General features: G+C 41.5%; 1 protein-coding gene across 3 annotated transcripts in view; it reads right to left on the reverse strand.

Moving 5' to 3' along the window:
• DPYSL5 (dihydropyrimidinase like 5) overlaps positions 1-25,343 on the reverse strand; it is a 1,161,038-nt gene that overhangs the window by 813,646 nt on the left and 322,049 nt on the right. The gene's annotated exons all lie outside the window — the stretch shown is intronic.

Genomic DNA, 25,343 nt, shown 5'->3' on the forward strand with positions numbered 1-25,343 from the left:
GCAGCAGAGGATCAGGAGATCCACCAGAGCCTGGTGCAGAATTTCTCTGTGCTGTTTTCCAGGACCAGCCAGAACCACCATGAGAGGGCTGCATTATGGCAAGAACTTGTCCATCGGGTAAATGACATAAGCATGCATAACCGGACATATGAGCAGGTATGCCATCACTGCAGTGATTTAATTAGACATGTCTGGCAGCGTGCGACTGATATCCACAGACAACAGCTTGCCACAGGTGGTGGGGTACCTATCCACCCCCCCTCACCAGTGTGGAGGAGCACCTCCTAAGTGTTGTGGCTCCAGGCCAACAACAACAACATCCACAAACATGTGTCATCATGGAGGCCGGAGCCACTCAGCATGTTGAAATGGAGTGTGCAGGTAACATGCCATATCTGTAGTTGACTGTTCTCTGTACTGGTAGTTTATGCATGTGTGAGATGTGTACTGTGTGTGTAGCTGTTAACCTGCCAATTCTTCTGCAAGATTGATATTCTGAGTATAATCTGTATACCTGTGAAAGCCAACTGTTATACTACTGTACTTTATCATACTCACAGTATCAATGTCACAGTTGTGGCCACTGACAATCACTCTCATATTTTTGCAGGTCCCTCTGGAGTGACAGCAAGGCAGCCAATCCATGCTGGTGAGTGTGTAATAACAATACTATTGCTAATGACATGTGCATGTCATATGGAGATGTAGTGTGTGCACATGTAACACACCTACACATAATGCATGCTGTGCATGTTTGCTGTGAGACTATGCATATCCCATTATTCTCAGTAGCTGCCTCACTCACATGCAATACACAGAGCATGACACACATGTGTGGCAACACAGTACTGGACATTGGATAGGCATACCTGATACACATGTACACAACACACACATGTTTGGCATAGACACTACACCTTAGCCTGCTACACATGTCCAATTATGGCACCTGCTCTATGCCCACCCTTCAGTATCTCACTTATCATCTATGCAGCACACATAATATACCTGAGGGGTAGAGGCCTATCATGTCTTTGTGCAACAGTCTTGAACAAATAATACATTCATGTTAGGCAATGCTCACTACTGGCCACCTTACACACCCATGTAACAAGTGGCTGTGTAATTGTGGATGTAGTCAAAAAAAGGCCATTCCTTTCACAGAGAATTGCATACATACCCCCCCCCCCCCACACACACACACACACACACAGTGTTTGCAGGATTCAAACCCCTACCTAACTATGTTATGATACTTGAGAGAGACGCATTAGCGCAGCGCACTATTCGCATTACTGGATGATTTCCCTTCTCCTGCTGTATTTATAGGGTGCTGACATCATCAGTCTTTCCAAAGAGGAATGTACATCTTTTAGTGCATTATCCCAGTCTTCAAAAAGGCCATTCCTTTCACAGAGAATTGCATACATACACACCCCCTGCCCCCCCACACACACACAGCGTTTGCAGGATTCAAACCCCCTACCTAACTATGTTATGATATTAGAGAGAGACGCATTAGCACAGCACGCTATTCGCATTACTGGATGATTTCCCTTCTCCTGCTGTATTTATAGGGTGCTGACATCATCAGTCTTTCCAAAGAGGAATGTACATCTTTTACTATCCCTCAGTATGGGGCATAATATCTGTGCATTAACAGACGCCTAGTTCAGGGTCACATATGCACACTGGCACTGCCAGGTTATGTTCTATACCATGCTTCGTGACCACAGGACTTGTAACACACAACACAACTAGGAGGTGTATCCATATACATCACAGATACACACACCTCTGGGTTGGTACCACTGCACAAAGCATGACAGGCCATACATATACAACTACCATTGTGCAAAACTGCCTTTTGGTTTGGTGTGTAGTTCAGACCCCCCCCCCCCATACCCAGGAACCGCACTCAGCTTTCCTGGGAACAGTGTAGGATATGAAGGTCTTCACACACACCATTATAGTGGTTGACTTCAGGTACACGAATATTGACTGGGGATACTACTCAGGCCTCAACAACATCACCCTACAGCCACTACAATTTGTGAATCCATGTGCTATGGCACAACCAGTCACCACAGCCACAAGGGGGAATACATATTGGACCTGATCATCACCAACATGGGGACTCTATGTTCCACACCAGAGGTAGAACCCTCATTGTTAAGATCAGACCATAAACAACTTTCCGTGGACGTCCATATCCCGTCCCCAACCCCAGCCAAGGAAATCAGTTTAAAGAATTTCACAAAAGCAGACTTTGCACTTGTGAAGACTGGGGTGGAATACTTCAAAGTCCCCGTGCTGGAGGATAATACAGCTCAATCTGCAGAATCCTTTACAAATGCATTCTATGAGCACCTGCAGATATGCATTGATCATGCTATCCCAAATAAAACCATGACTCCTCCAAAACAGGAGACCTGTCTGGTTGACCCCAGCCATATATAAGCTGTACAACAGAAGGAGGAAGCTACTACATAACAGAGCATTATCCCACAGAGCGAAGACATCTCTGAACAGTATTGGCAAGACACTTCAATCCCTCATATAATCATCACTTGCAAGTTTTGACAGTGAAATTGACCAGACACTACAGATAATCACAAGGCCTTCTTTAGTTATGTCAGGAATATGTGTGGAAACACCCAGATATGCTCTGAATTGTTGCATAACAGCACAAAATATGCCAAACCTACAGACATAGCCTACACCCTGGCAGACAGAGTCTGCACAAACGTCCCCCCCCCTTACCCCCCAAGGGTACAGATACCCATCCCAAATGAATGTAACCTCCCTGACATCACAGATGCACAGGTGAAAGGTGCCCTCTCCACATCAAGTAACACAGCATATGTATGGGACTGGATGGTGTCCCAGGCTGTGTCCTACACGAGCGAGTAGAACTGAACACTCACATTAAGTCACTGTTCCAACTTAGCCTTACTATAGGATATGTACCCTGAGAATGGCATACACATACAGTGCTCCCACTCCACAAAGGTGGTGCCACAACGGACCACAGGAACTATCACCCCATAAGCCTGATTAGTGTGGTAGAAACAGCTATGGAGCGTATTATCATTGAAGTCATAATCAAAAACATTGTGAACCTCCAGACAGTGGATCATACACAATTCAGCTTTGTTAAGGGAAGATGTTACCTCTTACACATAGTTCATATCTTTGAAACGGTTACTGAAGCCATGGATGAGGGCAAGGTAGTTCACACAGTCTACCTGTACCTTGCAGAGGCCTGCAACACAATACCCCACTCAGGCATCATACATATGCTTACCAGCTTAAATATCAACCCCTATATCACTAGATGTGTTGCTATCTGCCTCAGGGATGGAACCCACATGGTCAGAATTGCAGGTGCCATGTCCAATTGCAGACCAGTTACAACTGGTGTCTCACTGCGCTCAGTTGTGGGACCTGTCCTGTTCAGTATGTACTTCTCTGAGGTTCATCACAGATGACTGCTAACCGGGGGCCATAAGCGACACTGCAGCTGACACATGCTTCCTCCATAAGGGTCTCACAGAGATGGATACTTGTTGCCAGAGCCATGGCCTCGTGCTAAATGCTAGGACATGCATAGTCATCCCATTTGGGGAAAACAAGGTGCACACAAATTACCACATAAGTGGTAATCCATTAAGTACAGAAGATGTATTTACAGATTTGGGGACCAACATAGATCATAATCTCTCCTTTGCTAATCACATTGACAGAGTCTTTGCAAAGACCTTTACATAGCCCTCCTTATCACAGTGGGGTTTGCATGTAGATCATGGGAGGTCATTGTGGCCCTCTACTAGTCACTCATCAGGCCCATGTTTGACTACAATGCCTCTTTTGGGGTGTACCTTACCCAACTCCTGCAGCAACTACAGTGACCACAACAATACCTCCCAAAGAGGATCATGGGCTACACACAGATGTCCTATGCAGCTCAACTAAAGGATCTCCAGCTCTACTCAGTTGCTTAATGCCTACTCAGAGGTAATCTATGCCTGACGTACACAGCCATGTCAAACCCAGACATAATGGACATACTCCACCTCATAACATCCAAGACCCTTAGAGCTACACACTCCAGGGACTTAAACCTCAGCACAAAACTAAATGGGCCATGCTGCAGGGACAGATTCATTACCCAGAGGATCCCCTCACACTGGAATTGAATCCCAATTAGAGTTAGACATAGCCCCTCGCCAACCCTCTTCCAGCAAAATCCAGCCGCATGGATGGGAACTTGCAAATTCACCCCTGGGATCTCCACTGTGTCCCTGCTTGACAGAGGCACAGCAAACTAGCCTTAAAGGGTGCCTTCTGTGACCTACTTTACAGAGACACAGTAGGCTACTCTACTGGGGAGGCGGACGCCAAATACACTCTGCCTAGGCTTATGAATTCCCTAGGGCAGACAGCCTAGTATCGACCTCTACACCTATGTTTATGTTCAGGATGCACAATATTTGTTGCTGATACTGTTTGCAGGTATTTATTGCCGTAGCTTTCCCAGTTTCTATGAACAACTTGTGTATCTGTGTAACATGTTTGATCATGACAGGGTTCCAGTATATTAATATATGTGTCTGTTGTCATTTAACTGTGTGCACAGGGTTGATTGCTGGATCATGGGAGGTTCCTGGCTTAACACATACAACTGCCAGATATGTGTGGATGACTGCTATACTCAGACATGGCCTAAGTGTGTGAGCATGCCCAGTTCAGGCTTTCCATGGTTTGTTGCCTGACATATGTCTCATTTATTCAAGTGTGTGAGCATGCCCAGTGTGATCTTTCCATATGTTGTTATCTGAAGTCCACTACATTTGTGGTTGTGTGTGAACATGACCAATATTGACATTTATACTGTGTGTGTTGGAAGTCATGTTGTATTCTTATTGCCAGACTCCTTTGTGTCATAACTCAACAGGGATTATGCTGTGCCTGCAGGGTTTCCATGGGATAGTTTGCAAAGACCTGTCAACATTCTTTCATACTGGCTGAACACTGCAATACTGTCATGGTGTAGTGGTTCAATACTTTCACTATGGTGCACAGTATCATGGGTTTGAGTCTCATCACTGCTTTAAATGTTCATACTGAGCAGACCAGACTGGTTAAGGGCCAGTTGGGCAACTATGAGCATGTTGCATTTTGTTCAGATATGGCCTACTTAAACCAGGCTTGTCCAACATTGCTGTGTATTCACCAACTTGGGGGGACATTGCCAAACATTACTCCACATTGACCACAGTTGTACTAGTTGGTGTGTGTGATTCTGTTCATAGGTTCATACTAGGCTATCTGCCCTAGGGCATTTATAATCCTAGCCAGAGTGTGTTTGGCTTTCAACACACATTTTAAGTGGAGTTTGCCATGACATTTTTCAAGGTTAGTATAATGTGCCTCTGTCTAACAGTGACATAGAAGTGATACCCAGGGTAAACCTACAATCTCCAATCCACTTATCAAGATTCCTCTTGAAGACAGTCAACGATGGACTCTGGCTAACCTGGAGTAGGAGTTTACTCAAGAGTGGAGGGAGCCTCTGGGTTATGAATCTGTCACTCCAGCATGTCCTATTTATTTCAGTCCTGAGGTTCAGGTCTCTTGAGTGCATAGCTTGATGGGATTTGGATTTTCCGAGGTGCAGCATGTCCACTGATTCCAGGTTGGACATGGCTTTATACATCAGGCACAGATTGCCTCTGGGCAGCGGTATGCCACTGAGTGGAGCTGCAGTTTCTTTAACCGGGCAGTAAATGGCATCTGTTTGAGCCCTTTAATCCTCCTGGTGAGGTATTTTTGTGGTCTTTCCAGCTGCTGCAGGTGTCTGATAAGGTACATCCCACAAGGGGCATTGTACTCAATTATGGGCCTGATGAGGGATGAGTAAAGAGGCACAATGACCTCCCCTGATCTAGATTTGAATACCTTCATGATTAGGTGGGCTATATGAAATGTTTTTCTAAACACTTTGGCCACGTGGTTGTCGAATGAGAGATTGCTATCAACTTGGGTCCCCAGGTCCCTTATCACTTCTTCCATACTTAATAGGTTACCACCTATGTGTTAATTTGTGGGCACTTAGTTTTTGCCAAAGGGGATGACTATACGCTTTTTTGCGTTTAGCTTGAGGACATGTCTCTGGCACCAGTTGTCTGTTTCTATGAGGCCCTTTTGTAGGATGCTTGTGTCAGCTGGAGGGTCGATTATGGCACCCAGTTTGCAGTCATCTGCAAACTTGTTCAGCCACAGTCCTTCTGTATTCACCTGTACCTCTGAGAAATATATACCAAACAAGGGAGGTCCCAGGACTGAGCCTTGTGGGATGCCACTTGTAGCTGGTTTGGGGTCTGACATGGCTCCAGCATTTCTGACCATGTGGGCTCTGTCCTTGAGCCAGTTTGTAACCCATCTAGTGACATAGGGGTTTATATTGAAGTTGGGGAGCTTTTTTATAATGACCAAGTGGGGTATTGTATGAACAGCATTTGCGAGGTCCAGGTAGGCTGCGTGAACCACCTTCCCCTCGTCAATGGCCTTGTTGACTCTTTCAAATGACTCAACCGGGTTTAAGAGGCAGGATCTGCCCTTAACAAAGCCAAACTGGGTAGTGATCCAGTGTCTGTAGGTCCCCAATATCTTTATTTCTGAGGTCCATGATGATCCTTTCCATAGCTTTGCAGACCAAGCTAATCAGGCTTCTGGGGTGATAGTTTGCAGTATCCATTAAGGAACCACCTTTGTGGAGAGGGACCACTGTTGCTGTACACTGCTCTTTGGGTACATATCCTGTGGTAAGGCTGAGACTGAACAGTGGTTTTATGTTTGTGTTCAATTCTTCTTGGGGTTCAAGTTGGACACAGCCCAGGACACCGTCTGGTCCCATTGATGCTGTGTGTTTTGCTTTGGAGAGGCTGGCTGTTACCTGAGTATCTGAGATAATAGGGGGCCAGCACTCTGCTGGGATAGATATTTGCCCTTTTGTTGGGGGGGGGGTTGCACTAAACCTGTCAGCTCAGATGTTGGCAATGTCTGTGGATTTGGTGTATTGTTTGTCATTTTGGACTAATTCTGAGCATATCTGGGAATTCCCACCCAGGTTCCGACCATAACTAAAGAAAGCCTTGTGATTATCCTTAGTGTCCTGTACAATTTTTATCTCAAAGATGGCCTTAGACGATTTTATGTGTGGCCGTAGTTTTTTAATAATACTGATCAGAGATGCCTTCCCTTTTTGGGATTTTGCTCTATCATATGGTAGCTTCCTCCTTGTATTGTATCGTTTGTTTATGGCTGGGGTCCACCAGACAGGATGCCTGCCTTTGGAGGATTGGGTCTTGGTTTTATTTGGGATTGCATGCGCCATGCATTCCTGAAGGTGTTCATAGAATGCGTTTATAAAGGGTTCTGAGGTCTGGGCCATATTTTCCACAGGCACAGGGGCTGTGAAGAATTCCACCTCAATTTGGAGGAGTGTGACATTTTTCACTGTGGTTTTCTGGCCATGGGCTGGGGTCGGGATGTGAATATCCAGTGAGATTACTCTATGGTCTGATCTTACCAGTGAGGGATACACTTCTGGTCTGGAGCATAGTCTCACCATGTTGGTGATGATCAGGTCCAGTATGTTTTCCCCTCTTGTGGGAGTGGTAGCAAGTTGTTCCATAGCATTTGAGTTTATAAATTCTAGGAACCTTTGGGCTAGGGTGTTGGAGCTAGGGTAATGCTCCCAGTCTATGTTTGGGTAGTTGAAGTCGCCCAATATAATGGTGTTTGGGGAGACCTTCATATTTTCATTTGTTCTCCAGTCGGCCAAGTGTGGTTCCTGGGTTTAGGAGGGTGGTCTGTAGCAGGCTATGAACTGGAAGGCGGTTTTACCCACTGTTAGTTGCACATGGATAGTCTCTGATGCTTCATGCTGTGCCACCAACCTGGGTGTGTGGGTATCTTTGACAAATATTGATACTCACCCTCCTTTTGTAGTTTGTTCCATGTTTTGTGGCTGTAATGCATGGTATGAGGTGTAACCTGTTAGTGCTAGGGTGCTCTTGGGAACCTTGAACCAGGTTTTTGTTATTGCACAGATATCAACATTCTCCATGCTGAGGAGAGTTTGGAGTGCGTGCATCTTGCGGTTTAGACTTCTGGCATTGAGTAGTATTACTTCTAGTTTCTTATCCCTTGTGATACCTATGGAGGTGAGTTTGTCTTTTGCGCCTTACCTGAAAAAGGCACTATGGGGATGACAAGAGCCTTTGGCAATATCCAAAAAAACACAGGTGACAGGTGAAAGCCATCCCTAGTGAAGCATCATGTCTTGTCGAGCATGTCATCCCAGGCTGACAGGCATTGGATCCCCTTTCACTGACACCAATACTTAAGCCAATTGTTGTAATTGATCATCTTGTCTTCATATTGTGGTATCATGCTTGGTGAGGGTAGGATGATACTCAAGGTCATTAAGTTTGCATATACTACATGGTGGTAAATGCTGTTTAGCACTACCTTACATTGCTTAACACATGGCAATCATGCCTCAGGTGGTGCTGCTGGGCTGCCTATGTCAGATGCGCATACTACACTCCCTGCACATGTTTGAAAGTAGGTTGTGTCAACTTAGGCATCCCTTTCACTATATGTGGGAGTCAGAGAGAGGTATCATTTCCAGGGTTCCTACTGAGCCAGTGTATGCGCTATGTGTTGCCTCTTTTCCAAGGCCAAGGCATATTGGGCATGCCTCCTTCTGCCTACTGGGGCAGGCTCAGGTTGTTCCTCCTCCGAGTCACGCTCTGCCTATGATGCCTTGGCAATGGTGGGGGGCTGTTTGGCCCAGGCCTATGCTGGTCCTGCTGCAGCTGTTTTCGCAGAATCATATTATGTAGCATGGCACATACCATGACAATTTGGGTACATGTAGTTGGTGAGTATTGCAAGGCTCCACCAGATGTGTCCAGGCACCGGAACCATGACTTGAGCAACCCAAACACACGCTCGATTACATTTCAGGTTTGTGCGTGTGCCTCATTATGGCGTTCCTGTTCAGGTGTGTGTGCATTTCTGATGGGTGTCATCAGCCACGGCTCCAGTGCATAGCCAGCATCCCCCACTAGGTGACCATGTGGGATGTCCCCATTGGCAAATGTCTGGTACAGCTGCGTCAGATGCCAGATATGGGAATCATGGTAACTTCCAGGGCAGCCAGCACACACATTCATTATTATGCCCTGGGCATCACACATGACCTGGCAGTTGATGGAGGGGAAGCCCTTGCGGTTAATGTAGGCCCTACCCTGCTCACCAGCTGGTGCTTTGATGGGTATATGCGTGCAGTCTATTGCACCCACTACCTCAGGGTATTCTGCTATTTGCTGGAAGAGACGCATATTGCTGGCCAATACCTCACGGGAATTGGGGAAATATACATGATCACTGACATGTGCTGACATGGCATCCAGGAACTGATGCAGTACCCTGGATGCTGATGCCTGTGATATCCCCATCATATCACCAGTTGGTCTCTGGAAGGTACCTGTTGCTAGTATTCTTAGGCCAACACATACCTTGGTTTCCACTGGGATGGGTTCCCCCTCTGTTGGTTCCGTGTGTGAGGGAGGCGTGGCCTACACAGCTCAACAATTTGCTGCAGGAGGTCTCTGTCCACTCTATAGCGCTCCACTATCTCCAGCTCATATAACCCCTGGTAGGTGACCCTGGGCCTGTACACTCTTCTCTGTCTCCTCACTGTGGGTTGTCCGGCAGCATTTGCATTGTCACCACCCTCATCATGTTGCATATGTCGCCTTATAACAGCAATGGCAGCCCCTAGCATTTTTTGTCTGAGTGATGCTTTTTCAGTTTTCACTTCTAGTAGCTTACTCCAGTGTTGCAGTGTCTCTTGAGAGAAACAAACTGCACTGTTGCTTTCAGAGTTTTAAGTGCTGGGCTGGGCTAGTGTTCTGCCTGTGTAATTGCCTGATTCCGATTGTTTGCACCTGCTAGCTCTACTAGTATTCCCTGGTAGCTTCCTACTATTTGTTGTGCTTCCTTTTTCCTTTCTGTTTCCTCAGGGGGGAGTGATACGCAAACACGCTCACAGCAGCTCACATGCGCGCACACATGCTTAGATGAACTAATACTTGCTTATTCGGGTTAAAACGCGTGCACACCTGTGCAAACGCACTTACAGGTCTTTAAACAGCCTTATACATGCTTACTCCGGCTTAAATGCGCACTCACGCTTCCACGCGCGCACTTTGTCGTACTCGAGTTTACAGGCATGCATACGCGTGCATACCCGCTCAACAAGAAACTTTGGTGTTATCCACAGTATACACCTTCCATTTCTTGGCTTTCCCTGGCCTACCTGTTGACACACCTCTTTCCATGATGTATAACTGACAGCTAACACATGGAACTCTGCTCCAATGAGCTTCACTACTTTCATACATACCCCCCTTGTGATGTCACCTATCTCCTACTCTGTTACTCCCCATATCCTACTCCTACACTCCACTGACTGTGCTCATTTGCTATCTAAAAGTGCGATTCACTATCCTAACACTCATTTACATAGGATTGCCTACTAATGCTTGGTTACATGTCTTAGACTGGGCTTCTCCCCTTAGCAACCCCTACTCGGTGGCCATGTTGTCTGCAGCCTGCTATTCCCTTACATTGTAATTTAACAATTTTCATAAGTTCCACGTTTGTGGCTTTTATTTTCTTATTTTATGGTTTTTATAGCGCACCCAGTTTGCGCGGCGCTGCGCTACGCTTAAACATCGGAAATCGACAAAAAAAAAAGTATTTTTATTTTAATTTTGCATCTGGGAACATTTCCAATGGCCATATATTTGGCCATTGGCATGCTTCCTCAACCATATGCAACCTTTATTTGGAGCTGACAAGGCTCCATTGTGCTATTTGCAGAACGGTACTCAGTTGTCAACTGAGTACATTTCTGCAACTAACACGGCTCCTACTCGGACAGGTTTGTGCTTCCTGGATCGCAAATTTACCTCATTTGCATGCCTTTCAGCTGCAAGTGAGGTAATTTGCATATCCCAGTCCTGTCCGTGTAGGAGACGTTTTAGGAGCTCTCTTACATGCCCCTACAGGCTGTTCCTGGATCGCTCGTCGGACATGATGGCTGCATGGAGTCTTACTCTACTCGTACACTCCGTGCAAGCCATTGTGAATCTGGCCGAGGGTTTTCTCTTCAGTTTTCTGATTCAGACTCAGAGAAGAGTTCAGTTTCTGAGCCACCCTGTGGGGTTTCTCCTTCTCTGAGACTATTTCTAGAATGTAACACAAAAAAGGTGCAATAAGGGTGTAATCTGCAAATGAACCAACTAGTAAAAGCAATGACAAATGCACCCAACGAAGGATGAAACTGGCTTAAAAAACACAATTTAATAAGAAAATTGAGTGCTTTCATACCTGACAAAGCAGGGGCTTCATCAGAATCTAACATACCATCTTGTAAATCCACTTTAAAAATACTGAAATCAATTCCCATTGCCAGTGTTTTCAGTGGGAGAACTCAGTCCCCTAGAAAATACTATGTGCTGTTACAGAAGGAATTTCCAGAACATTCACCTATTTATCCAGTTCTGTCAGCAGTGGAAGATTTGTATGTTACTACCTGTAATTTTTCTGATAGTCAATCTGCTGCCCCTAAAAAAAGACAGATATAATGTATAATGTTCATCAGTCTTTTAACTTTGTATATACTTTTCACAAACATGACCCAACAGCTAAAGCTTTATTTAATCCTACTGCTACTAGACATTTGGTTAATTTCAATCCTACTCTTTCTGATAATGATGGAAAAATCATTAAGTATGGAAAAAAGTATATGCACCTGCAAATTTGATTAGCAGAATTTTAAACTGTCAGGCTCATATGTTAAAGTTTACTCTGACTAAAGTAGGAGTAATGTTTTGTCTGCAGTTTCTTCTTGTGAGGAAAAATCTGCTTTAAATAATGAAGTTTATTCTATTGTACAAGTCACTACTCATTGGTTACAGTCTATACATGACCCAGTCAGTACTTCTTTCAGGCTTTTGCCACTGGCACTGTTTTGTGGATGTTTTCCTGGCTGAATTCTCAGAACCTCCTAGATGATGTGAAAATGAGATTTTAAATTCTCCTTTAGACAGATATTTAGTTTTTGGTCCCTCTGCTGCAGAGGTTATCAAAAAGTGTGATGAAAGGGGGTAAGTTGACAAGGGAATCTTTAAGATATTTCAGCCCTCTATTTCCAAAGTTTCTAGGTGATTCTCTAACCCCTCATCCAATTTTTGAAAAATAAATAACGAAAATAAAACAGTCTCAACAAAATTAAGAGGAAATGGCAAAAGGGTTCCAAAAATAATTCAGGAAACACCCAAAACCAAGGACAATCCAGAAAGTCAGACTGACTATTTAAGGGACCTTGACCCCCCCCTCCTCACCCCCCCTCCCCCAGCAGTCCCTTTTCTCTTCCACAAAGTCTTTGGCAACAGATAATTTCGGACAAATGGGTTTTGAAGATCATTCATCAAGGTGGCAGATGGTGGAAGGAAATTGCTCTTTTTCAGGAGGTAATTCCTCATCCACTAGACTCTTGTTTCTTCCTGTCATTCAACATGCCCTTTCCCTGGGTGTGATAAAACCATTTCCTTCTTCCCAGGATGGGAAAGGTTTTTATTCAAGGATACTTTAGTGACAAGGAATTAAAATGCTTGGAGACCAGTTCTGGGTCTTTTTTTCCCCTAAATTTGTTTGTGACAGTGTCCAAGTTCAAAATGCTGTCACTTCACAAATTCTTACCTCTTCTTCCTCATTCAAATTTCATGGTAGCAGTAGATTTAAAAGATGATTATCCTCACCATGACTGGCATTATGCATAGGCCAACTAGGTGGCTGCCTAGGCCACCACTCTAGCAGGGGTGCTTTTCCAGTAATCTGGATGGTGTAGGTAGAGCAGAATGGGGGCGCCGGGGGGTGTGGGAGGCACTTTGGAGACCTTTTGCCTAGGCCGCCAGTTGACTATTCATCCAGACTTCAGGTGTTTCTTAAGATTGCGTGTGTCTGGATCACATTATCAGTTCTTTCCTTACCCTTTGGACTGTTCACTACAACCAAGAGTGTTCACAAAGTGTCTAGCTACAGTTACAGCTCATTGCAGACTACAGGATATTCACATTTTCCATATTTAAATGACTTGCTTATCTTTACAGAATCTGTTTCAAAGTGTCAAGAATCTCTCACTTGGATGAGAGATCTTACACAAGCTGGAATTCCATGAGAACAATCAAGTCTTTTTTGACACCTTTGCATAGGACTGTGTTACTGGGGGTATCAGCTAGACATCTCAGTTCAAAGGGTTTTCTTCCACAGGGAAAAACAGATCTGTATCTAGATCTGTTTCTAAGATTTTCAATTCAGACTTAGGTCACTGTGAGGAAATGAGGAAATACCTCGGGGATTTTGGGTCTCATGGCATCTATGATTCTCATGATACCCCTGGTAAGACTCCACGGTATTTAAAGTATCTTTAGTCCTAGCACCAACATCCTTTGTCTTTTCAAATCCCAGTGCTGGGGTTTGTCAGAGAAGAAATAAATTGGTGGAGATGCAAATGTCCCTAAATCCAGGTCTCCATGTCTCTCTTCCTGCTACTAGGCAGTTAGTCACCACAGACACCTCAGACTTTGCTTTGGGAGCATTTTCAAGAGGGATAAAAGTTCAAGGTGTGTGGGACAAGAAAGACAGATGCTAGCAAACAAATATAAAACAGATGCTTGTCCTTGGGATTTTAATTTTGTGTTAGAGAAGCCAACACTTGCTCCATTTGAACCAGCTAATCTGGCTGACTTGAGGCACTTAACATGGAAAACTGTTTTATTGACTGCTCTGACCTCTCTACGAAAAGTATCTGATTTGTGAGCTGTTATGGTACGTCAACCCTATTTCATTTTGCAGAGAAACAGTTTTTTTGAAAACTAATACTTATTTTGTGTCTAAAGTGGTATCAGAATTTTCTTTAAGCCAAGCTATACATCTCACTGTTTTCTTTTCTAAACCTAAAATGAGGGATAAAGGATACTCCATACCTTGGAAGTTCACAGACAACCCAGGTACTAAATTTTTCAGATCTTTGGATCAGTTGTTCATTTCTTTTGAAGGTAAGAAGGGACAATCTGTTAAAACAGACTGTTTCCAAATGGCTGTATCAGGCTATTACCTTTTATTATACTCACCACAGCAAAATTATTCTAGGGAGAGTCAAGGCCCATTCTATTAGGGCCTTGGCTTCCTCTATGGCTTTTTGGAAAGGTTTGGATTCTAGACGCATTCTAGAAGCAGCAACTTGGTCCTCAATAGTGAACCCAACAAAGACTGATCAGGCAGTGACAGAGAGCCCATTGCAACATCACACAGGACTACAAATCAAGGGTAAGTTATACAAAACAGTATTAGCCAAAGACAATACAGTTTACCAGTGAAGCCGCTAGCATAATGCTGTCAGGTAACGAAGTTTATGTGACTTATTGATGAAGATATAGTAGTTGAAGTTAGTAATAGGGCACAAGTTTTACTTGAAATGTTATCAGCACTAGCTCAATTGGCATCAGGACTAGTCAGTAGGTATGAAGGTTTGTATGTGTGTATGTCTGTCTGCCTGTCTTAAAATATCCTAGGCTACAGACTCTCAGATTGCGATAATGAGCCTCCCTCACACTATAAAAAGTGCTTGAGCCTCCCATACAAAAAAAAAACAAACTCCCAAATGCACATATGTACAATGAAAATAACCACAATTTGACTTAGTGTAATATTTGTTTACTGTTAATTTATGCACACAATCATTAATTATTAACATGCTACATTTATACACTATCATGCTACAATTTTTGCATTGTTTGTAGCTGACTATACAGTTTTAGCTCTGTGTTTTTTTCCTGCATATCTTAGACATCCAGTATTATCCACTTTGATACTGTTTGATATCACAGTTGACGCCTTACAAAGTGTTGCATTAACTCTACATTTATACCTAACTACTGTATTAGTTTTACCTCCCTGTTACTCAGAAAATTCAGGCCTTGTACCTATGCTTACCATTATCTTTGTGACTCTAAATATTACTTTTTATGAGTTTAATTGCTGCTTTAAATTTCTCCCGGAGTTCTCTCTGTAGATGAGCTATGCCCGGTAGAGACCAACCAAGATATTAAAATAAATAACTAAATAATAGCATGATCCAATGCAAAACAATGCTATTTAGTTAATGTTTTAAATGCATATTTTCAATTTTTTTTGTGCCCCTCGTAAAAGAGAAAAAGGCTTCCCACAAAGGTTGGCCTCACCATTTGAAAAATGCTGCCTGAGACAAATTTAACAGTGACACCACCTGAATATTTAAAAATAATCCTGTGTACTCACAATGGAAATTCCTGCCCCACACCCCATATAGTTGGTGAGTACCTCAGGTGACTGCTTAGCCCCTTATCTAGTACCTTCTGGCACGGCAAGGAACATCCTTCCAAATGAATCATCACACTTGTAGAAACACTTTCTGCAAAAGCAACATGCCCAAGTTGCTGTAACAATTACATAGGAACCTTTGTGTAGTTAGAAAAAAATGTGTCTCTGCAGTTAACCAACAAGCTATCCGTTAAGGGGTCAAGACAAGTTCACTTCTTATTTAATTATGTCACTTGAACTTCAGACGGTAGCTTAAGTTCTAGACAGGATTTTCAAAGTTTAGGAAAGACCATGAGTTTTGCAGTATGGTGTTTGCTATATGGATTATGTTTCATGTTTGAGTTTTCCCACATCTCCACAAGGAAAACTTCAGCCCCATTAATTGTAAATTCACTACAGTCACTGAACAGCAATCTGTGAACACCAGAGGTGCCAAGATCAGGCCAAAGCCTACTGGCGTGTGTTACTTCCATCTCTGAAATTTCAAATAGCTTTTGCAGCTGCTTTTTATTGGATTACAAACTAAGCTTTCTGCAAATACAATACTTTATGCTAATCCCATATATTCAGAGATGAAGGCACTTTCTGAAGGGCTAGCATTCAATCTTGTCTTTGTTTGGGTATCTATTTAACAGCCTAGTATATGCCAGCATCCAGTTCCTCTAATTTTAAACCACAGCAGCTTTTCACTTTCAAAGATTTTACTCTTTGAGTATGAAGTATAAAGTCTTTTTAAAAGACAATGCAAGTTAAAAATAAGAGAAACACAAAGAATTCTAACACTTGTACAACCAAGGCATCATGCACCAATACCCCAAACAAAACATTAAAGGGTCATCCACTGGTAGTAATAACACAGAGTGATATTATTTGAAAGCACAGAAGTAGCTTATTTTGTATTTATTTTAGTGACCTGAATCCATTTATCCAGACTTGGCCATTCTATCAGAAGCCTGGTAAACGCACAACAAAAACTTGAAATAGGGCAGGTATGCAAACAAATCAAAATGTACAGGAAATTAAATAACTATACACAACCTATGTCCAATCATCTGACTCAGGCCTTATGTTTAGTAGTATAGGAGAGAGAAAGTTAAGATGAAAGCATTTATGAACAGACCTGTAAGCAAGCTATTTAGCAAGAATGTAATGACATCGCCAATCTTGCCATAGATTTGCAGAAGTACAGCAAAGGGGGAAGTGGGTAGACTGCTACAGAAAGATAGAGCACCGAGTAACACTAGAAAGGTGGGTCTGGTATATGTTAAAACAAAACGTACACAAAATAAGGACCATAAAGTCTTCCCTGTTTGCTCATTTCCTCATCAGCTGTAAAAGATTCTGTTTCAACACTGCCTCTAAATCCATTCATAACAGTGTGGAAGTAGACTTAGTCCTCTTACTGACAATACCAAGCTGGTCTGCTGATCAAGGACATAATATTAAATGGTAAACCTGGAAGGGTGGACAATTAGGATAACTGATAAAGACACATGTATGAAGTCATGTTCTCTGGAGAGATTGGGCTGACTCCAGGGAATGTATTGCTTTTTTTTTTACCAGGAAAGTCCAGCTGGGCACAAATCCGATTTTTAGCAGAGACCAAGGGAGAAATGTTCTACTTTACAGAATGAGTAGAAGGCAGTTATACAAGATTTACAAAATAAATGTGCACAGACTAGTAGTCATAATCAAAAAATAATAAATGTACATACATAGAATAGTAAAATAATATACATAGAATTGTAATGATATGACAGTTAATGAAAACATGTCAGTTAAATGAAGAATACAGTAAACTATTAGTTAATATCAAGCTTATAAGTCTAGTTAAATGTAATCAGTTGAAAATAGATACTGAGTAGGAGACAGAGGAGTAATTACAGGATGAAGATTGCTACAAATTATGAAGTATTGAGGAGGTCCAGGTAAAAGGGAGACAGAGATAGTAGTGGAAAGGGGTAGATGTTAGTCATACAGTTAAGAGATTGTGAAGAAGTAGCTGAATTATGGCCAGTTACATAAAAGAGTGGTGTCAGTAAGAGTTTAGAGATTATTTAGGAGCATCACATGTACAGAGTTGGCAGCTAAGTAGGTAGGACCTCATCTGAGTTTTAAATTATTTTAAGGAGTGTTCTTGTGATATTGCTAGAGGGAGGATGGAGTTCCAGGATTTAGAGAGGTGGTGGGAGAGTACAGATTTGCCAGCAGAATTGCTGGGTTTGGATACATGTATAGATATTTGTCCGATGAATGTAATAGCCTGGAAGATATTTCTATGAGGATGGAAACTGATGGGCATTTATTAGGTTTATATACAATGTTATGGATTTGTGGAAGTTGTGAGTAGGTTAGATATTCAATTGTGTAAGTCATAGTGACACTCTGATTGGGCTAATAATGGTCATAAAAATAAAACTCCAAAAAAGATACAACTAAACTAGAGTCTTCACAGCACAATACCTTAAACATCCTGTAGTGGAACACAAGATATATAGGGTCATAGGTTCATAGGTTTATACTAGGCTATCTGCCCTAGGGCATTTATAAGCCTAGCCAGAGTGTGTTTGGCTTTCGCCACCCATTTAAATTAATTTTACTGTGCCCTTTTTCGAGGTTTAGTTTACTGTGCCTCTAACAGTGACACAGAAGTGATACCCGGGGTAAACCTACGATCTCCCATCCACTCATCAAGATTCCTCTTGAACAGAGTCAGTGAGGGACTCTGCCTAACCTGGACTGGGATTTTATTCCAGAGTGAAGGTAGCCTCTGTGTTATGAATCTGTCTCTCCAGCATGTCCTATTTATTTCTGTGCTGAGGTTAAGTCCCTCGAGTGCATGGCTTGATGTGATTTGGATTTTCTGAGGTGCAGCATGTCCATCAATTCTGGGTTGGACATGGCTTTGTATGTCAGGCACAGATTGCCTCTAAGCAGGCGGTAAGCAACTGAGTAGAGCTGAAGTTTCTTTAACCGGGCAGCATATGGCATCTGTTTGGGCCCTTTGATCCTCATGATATGGTACTTTTGGGGTCTTTCTAGTTGCTGCAGGTGTCTGGTAAGGTACATCCCAAAAGGGGCATTGTACTCAATTATGGGCCTGATGAGGGATGAGTAAAGAGGCACAATGACCTCCCCTGATCTGGATGTGAATCCTTTCATGATTAGGTGGGCTATATAGAATGTTTTTCTAACCACTTTGGCCACGTGGCTGTCAAATGAGAGATTACTATCAACTTGTGTCCCCAGGTCAATAATTACTTCTTCCGTACTTAGTGGATTACCACCTATATGGTAATTTGTGGGCACCTTGTTTTTGCCAAAGGGGATGACTATACACTTTTTGGCATTTAGCTTGAGGCCATGGCTCTGGCACCAATTGTCTGTTTCTATGAGACCCTTTTGGAGGATGACTGTGTCAGCTGAAGAGTTGATTATGGCGCCCAGTTTGCAATCATCTGCGAACGTAGTCAGCCACAGTCCTTCCGTGCTGGCCTGTACCTCCGAGAAGTATATACCGAACAGGAGAGGCCCCAGGACTGAGCCCTGTGGGATGCCACTCTTAACTGCAAATCACACCTTAAGGACAAAGCAGTATTTCAGCTAGATGGCTTCTGAATGCTCACAATTGTTTACATTTTATCATTTAAATGTTTACTGGTGCATTCAGCCCAATAAAGTCAAACCTCACAAGCTGTAGACATGCCACAATTCACTCTTTTTCTGAGCTCAACAGTACAGCATAAGTGAATTGTTTGGCTATACTTTTAAAACACAGAAATATTTATTTATTTAGTTCCAGCACATTAAAGGAATGAAAGCTTATTAACACATCAGAAGATTTGAATGTATTTTACTTGAGTGATATTTTTTTCTTTTTTCATTTCAGTTTAGTTTTCAGAAGTGTTTTCAGTATTTAGTATTTTCTTCTGGTGATTGTTGTTTTATATTTGCATTTATTTATTTGTCTTTGTTTACAGGGAATGTCCAAGTGAGTAATACCCATTTTCAGCAGAGGCCAAGGGAGAAAAGCTCTATTTGCTTACATTGCATTATACTAAGTTTCAGTCAAACACAGTAGTTAAATTTCTATTTATATTTATACACAAACAGTAGTTACATTTATACATATACATTATAAGAGTTTACAGAGTTGAAAGTTACTAAAGAAAAAGCACACGTAACTGAGTGGATTGTACGGACAGCAGTTATGCATGAAAAACATTTTGTCATTTCAGTAAGAAGTTGAGAATATTATGTTTAAGGAGAGTATTTGGATAGTATTGTACAGTGAAAAAGTTTTAACCCTGTGATGAGCATGTACAGCACCAGGATTTGTTAAGAAGTTGTTTAAGCAGTGGTTTAAAACTACTGAGTTTGTCTGAGAGTTTTATTTGCATGGGGATACTATTGCAGAGTTTAGCAATGCACTCGGAGTGGAATGAGTCTCCTGCAACATTATCTGACTTATTTGTAAGTAATAAGAATTTGTTACTAGAATTTGTACAGAATTTGTTGCTGAATGGTAGGATAGTAATACGTTTTGTAGTGCAGGGCATTTTTCTGAACGATGAATGAGTTTGTGTGTTGTAGTCATTTGTGAATATTTTAGACAGTTGTGCAGTTTAAGCCAATTTAATTGCTTTAAGCTAAGACAATGGTGGGTCCTATGAGAGAGACTGCTGCCAAATGTAGCTATTTTATTGAAGCAGGAGGAAAGTTTCTTTCTTTGAGTATTGTTTATGTTTGTTAGGATAGAAGCAGCATATAAGAGAGTTGGCACTAAGAAGGTGGTGGCTAGAGTTTTTCTTGCAGTATCTGTAAGGAATTCAATGATCCTTTATAGGACCCTAATTTCTGAGGTGTAGATTTAATGGTTTGCAGTATATGGTGGTTATATTTAAGATTGTCATCTATTATAACACCTAGAACTTTACTGAGAGTTACAGTTTCAATGACAGTATTATTTGCTGACTTTGTGGTAAAAGATTGCTTTTGATTTTGCCAACTTTTTGAAGTGAAAAGCATTAACTTAGTTTTAGGATGAGTAGGAGGTTTGATTCTTTGAGCCAGGTGTGACGGTTCCTACTCCTGGCCAGTAATCAAGGGGCCTCAGTCCTCACCACTGACACCAGTAAGGGATGGCCACTAGGAACAAAAATGGATACACTCAGTATTTTCAGATGCAGCTCAATGCACCAAGCACAACTTCCCTTAAGACCACACACAGAGCGCACTCCAGACCTGGAGCTGGACTCTCTCTCCAAGCCCCAAACAATACTCCACACTGACCACTTTGGAGAACCTCTGTGTCCCTTTTCCAAGTAGCTAACACATACATACTTGGATATTTGATTTCCACACACATACACCTAGGAATGGCTGGCACATATTTGCCAGCTGTGCTCCCTCTGCCCAGACTATAAGGTAATACTGCTGCCACCAGTCAGCTACTCTAAGGCTCTTACAAGGGTACACAATTATACTAAGTAAAATTAATACTAATACAAATGGTAGAGTTTTACCAATGCATCAAGGCTTTCAGGAGGGGCCACTGTGTCACTAAAATAAGCATAAGTATTCTTAAGAATCAAAAGTATTCTCTAAAAGACCAGCAACAATGAAAGGTGGAGAAATATTTAATAGTAAATAATAAAATGGAAAACATAAGAATATTGAATACCTAGTTACAAAAAAACACTATAGTTTCACTCACAGGAGATATAAAAAATAACACAGTTGGATAGATTCACACAGATACAGAAAAAACAATACTTAACTAATCTCACTATTATTTTCCTAACTGACTAAAGAATTACTGTTCCCTGGTTACTTACTAAAGCAAGGCAAGATGAAGTGTGTTGAGTTGCTTACTGCAGCAAGGCAAGATGAGGTGTGATGTTGTTTGAGATATCTGTGAGAGATATTTCCTGTCAGGTTCCAAAAAACAAAGTGCTGCTTTGAGAGTTTCATCATATCTCTCACCAATATCCAAAGAATCATTTCAGTGCTAGTTACAAAATGACATCACATCTGGTTACCTGACTCTTGTACAATACACATCCAGAGGTTTGCTAAGATCTGTTGCAGCATCTGAAAGCTATAAAACAATTTCAAATACTTCCACTCTTCTAGGGTAGCAATTAGTTCACCCCTAGTCCCAGTTTTCTCAGACATTTTTGTCTCTGGCTGCAATCAGACCTGTAAGATAAAATCTTTATGGCCTAAACCAACCCATTTAATTTTCAATCTATTTCTCAAAATTAGCTGTACTGAGATTAACCTCTTCTGCTCAGAATTCTCTGTTAAAACACATACATTTAATCAGTTATAATAATATTGTCTGACATACATGTATATCTTTTTTCTGTACAGCAGGACCCACTATTGATGCATATTTAACACAAGCAACTTTACAGATACATTTTAAACACAAGCATCTGTACAAATCAGTGTGATAGTCAAACAACATAAAATTCTTTACAAACCTCCAGCTAGCTATGCTGGCATATGTTACACATGCACTGCCTTACTCACCCCGACACAGATGGCACTACCTCATATCATCACACCAGGTTTCTACAGAGGAGAAAGATTTTTGGGTAATGTTTTGGAGCTTATTTATTGTTGAGGCTGCACATATTAATGTTGAGTAATCTGCATACTGAACTAAACTAGCATTGTGTAGAGATCATTAATAAATATATTAAATAGTACAGGACCCAGGATAGAGTCCTGAGGGACACCTGTAGTATCTGGTTGAAAGGATGAGTAGGTTTCTTATCATTTGACACCTTGTTGCCTTCCTAATAGGTAACTATGGAACCACAACAAGGAATACTGTGAAAATCCTGTGAGGAGAGTCTAACAAGTAGTTGCTGGTGCTAGACAGTATCAAATGCATTTGACAAGTCTTAAAACATGGTGGACACAAGCAGACCATTGTTTCTATGTTGGTTTATTATACTGGTAAAATGTAGTAGAGCAGTAGTGGTGCTGTGCCTGGGTCTAAACCCATGTTGTGTTTCTGAGAGCAGATTTGATACTAGGTATTGCATCAGCTGCATATGGGTGCATTTCCATAATAACTTGGAGACAGGGAGAGAATCACTATCAGGCTACAGTTATTAAACTTTGCCACCTTTGTGCAATGGCATGATGTAAGATTTTTTTTCCTTAGTGATGGGACATATCTTTCGGTTATGGTCATATTAATTAGTATGGACACAGGGAAGGCTATGACTTCTGCTGCCATTTTTAGGTAGTCTCATGGGAGTTGGTCTACAGCTACAGAAGTAGTTTTTAGTTTAAGGAGCAACTTCCTTATGAGTGAGGTAGGTACTGTACTAAAACTGAAGAGCTGTGGGTGGTTTTGATTGGACAGGGGTAGAGTGGGGTGGGGCAGATGTGTTAGTGTCTAAGAGAGATGATACTGATTGCATAAAGTAGGAATTAAACTATGTAGGTTTAGAGTTTGTCATATTGTCTGTTTTTGGAGAGAGACTAGTGGTCTTGCCAGGGTGGAGTAGTTTATTTAGTGATGACCAAAAAAGGTCTGGCTTGTTTTATGTTTGTCTTGTAGGATGGTATAGTATATTTACTTATCCTGTTTGACAATGTGTTTTGCAAGGTTTCTTAGATGTCTAAATTGTTGAAAAGCATTTTGAGTTGTACTTTTATACCAGTTTTTCCAGGATTTATCCCTTTTCATCATGATTTTTTTTTTGTTTCCTTTGTCAGCCATTGTGTGGGGTTGGACTTTTATCTTTTAGTATGTACTGGTGCTAGATTAACAATGCATTCTTAGCAGTATCAAATGGCATTGTTCTAAGTACATTACAGTTATATTTTTGTAGTGTTTCGTTGAAAATATATTTGCTGAAATTAGTTGTATTTCATATTTGATTGCAGATAATATGCTTACCTATGTTATGGTGAGTTCTAATAGCATATGTTGATATGTGGTCACTTTTGCTATCTGACAGGCAGCCTACTTTTGTCAGTTTGCCTGGTTTGTTTGTAAGAAGCCAATCTAATGTTGAGTGTCTCCCTGAAGTTTTGTTGATTTTAGTAGGTGTGGTTATTAATTGTCTGAAGTTGTACAAGTTTATGGATTCATTGGAGTAGTGGAATTTATGAGTTGACAGTCTATATTTAAGACTCCTATAGTTTCATAGTTAATTTGTTAGGATATTCAATGCAGGATACTTTCAATAGTATCAATGTTATTCCCTGGTGGTATATAAATTGCTGTTAAACATATAGTTTTCCTATTGTTGATGTTTAGGAGTGTTATTAGTAGTTCAGCATTGTTAAATGTGGGTATTTCCTGTGGAAGTAAGGTACTGGTTAGGGAATTTTTATAGATGATTACTACACCACCTGCACACTTGTTCTGTCTGTCATGCCTGAGTATACTGTATCTTGGGGGGGGGGGGTGATCTCATTATCCTTTACTTCTTCTTTTTTTAACCATATTTCAGTAGCTATGACTATATCAGGAGTGTATGTGACAAGATAAGGATGTTTGTCATGGATTTTATTGCGCTTACGTCTTAGGTTCATATTTAGTAATGTGAGTTTGGATTCTGTTTTTTTTCTGAGATGTATTAGGTGACTGGTTTATTCTGGGGTTGGAAGTGATGGTTTTATGAACAGTGGGACCATGGTTGTGGTGAATATCTCCACTAATTTATGAACTAATATTTTACAGAAGGAAGAGTGCAGCCAGTTATATTTTGGTCTTGGTTTTGATATTTGATCATAAATTTGGGTGCTTAGTTTTAAGATATTTATAGAAAAATTAATCAGACATGGTTTGTTTGTAGAGATAGGGTGTTATGAATAAAGACAGGCTAGGTAGATGTTGATATTCTTTGTGAGGACTGATTGAAAGGTGGGTTTGATAATTGGTGGTAATGGCTGGTAGAGGGAACAGAAACACTAAAATAATCTGATTTAGGGGCATCTTATTTAACTTGGGTTCTATCTTTTTTGTAAATTAGGATACAAATGTTAGGAGGGTAGTGGGATGGTTGTAGAGATGTAATTTGATAGTTACAGGAGACAAGGATTAAGACAATTTGTGACTGAGTCTTGAGTGGTAAATTAGAGTGGGTGTTACTACTGGGAGTAATTGTATTGATTGCTTTCCTACTGGAGGGGACTGGTGGTATTGGTTAGAAGAATATACGGATGGTGCTACAGAAGTATACATGTAGAGTAAGAGGGGTGGGATTTACGGTAGGGTAGGGGAGCAGAGTGAGCCTAAGTGCTAGCAAGGGTGAATGAAGTAGGATGAAAACTTGTCAAGGGACAAAGAAAACAATCATTGATTTAACGTAAACAGCCACAAATATGCTGACAGATAGGTAAAAGGAACAATGTAGTTCAAAAGCCTTCTGTGCTACTAGATGAATGTCTTGGTTTTGTTGCTCTAGGACTCAGTTTTAGTAGGAGAGTTATTCCAATATCACCTTCACCTGACTAAAGATAATAACAGTAAAAAACTGTAGTTGACTGTTTGAAAAAGAAGTTATGTTCCCACCATAATGTTCCATCTGCATTGTTGTTCTTCATTTTTTTTCAACCTATGGGATAGCTACCGACATTGGTGCTGATCCGGCCATATCCAAGCTATGGTGCTGAAACTGAGCTCCTCCCCTACACATAATGCCCCTCTCTCCCTCACTACCTCAGATCGAGTTTGCCTGACAAACAGGTTCCTGACCCAAACCCATAGAAAAACACGGTGACAGTCAACAGCCCCTAGAAGAAGAGGCATAGAGAGAGAACAGAAGGCCTCCTCTTCCAGGCCAAGTACTCATGGAAAGGGG

This window comes from Protopterus annectens, chromosome 2.part1, assembly GCF_019279795.1.
Source record: "Protopterus annectens isolate FY-2018-M chromosome 2.part1, PAN1.0, whole genome shotgun sequence".
NCBI lineage: Eukaryota > Metazoa > Chordata > Ceratodontiformes > Protopteridae > Protopterus > Protopterus annectens.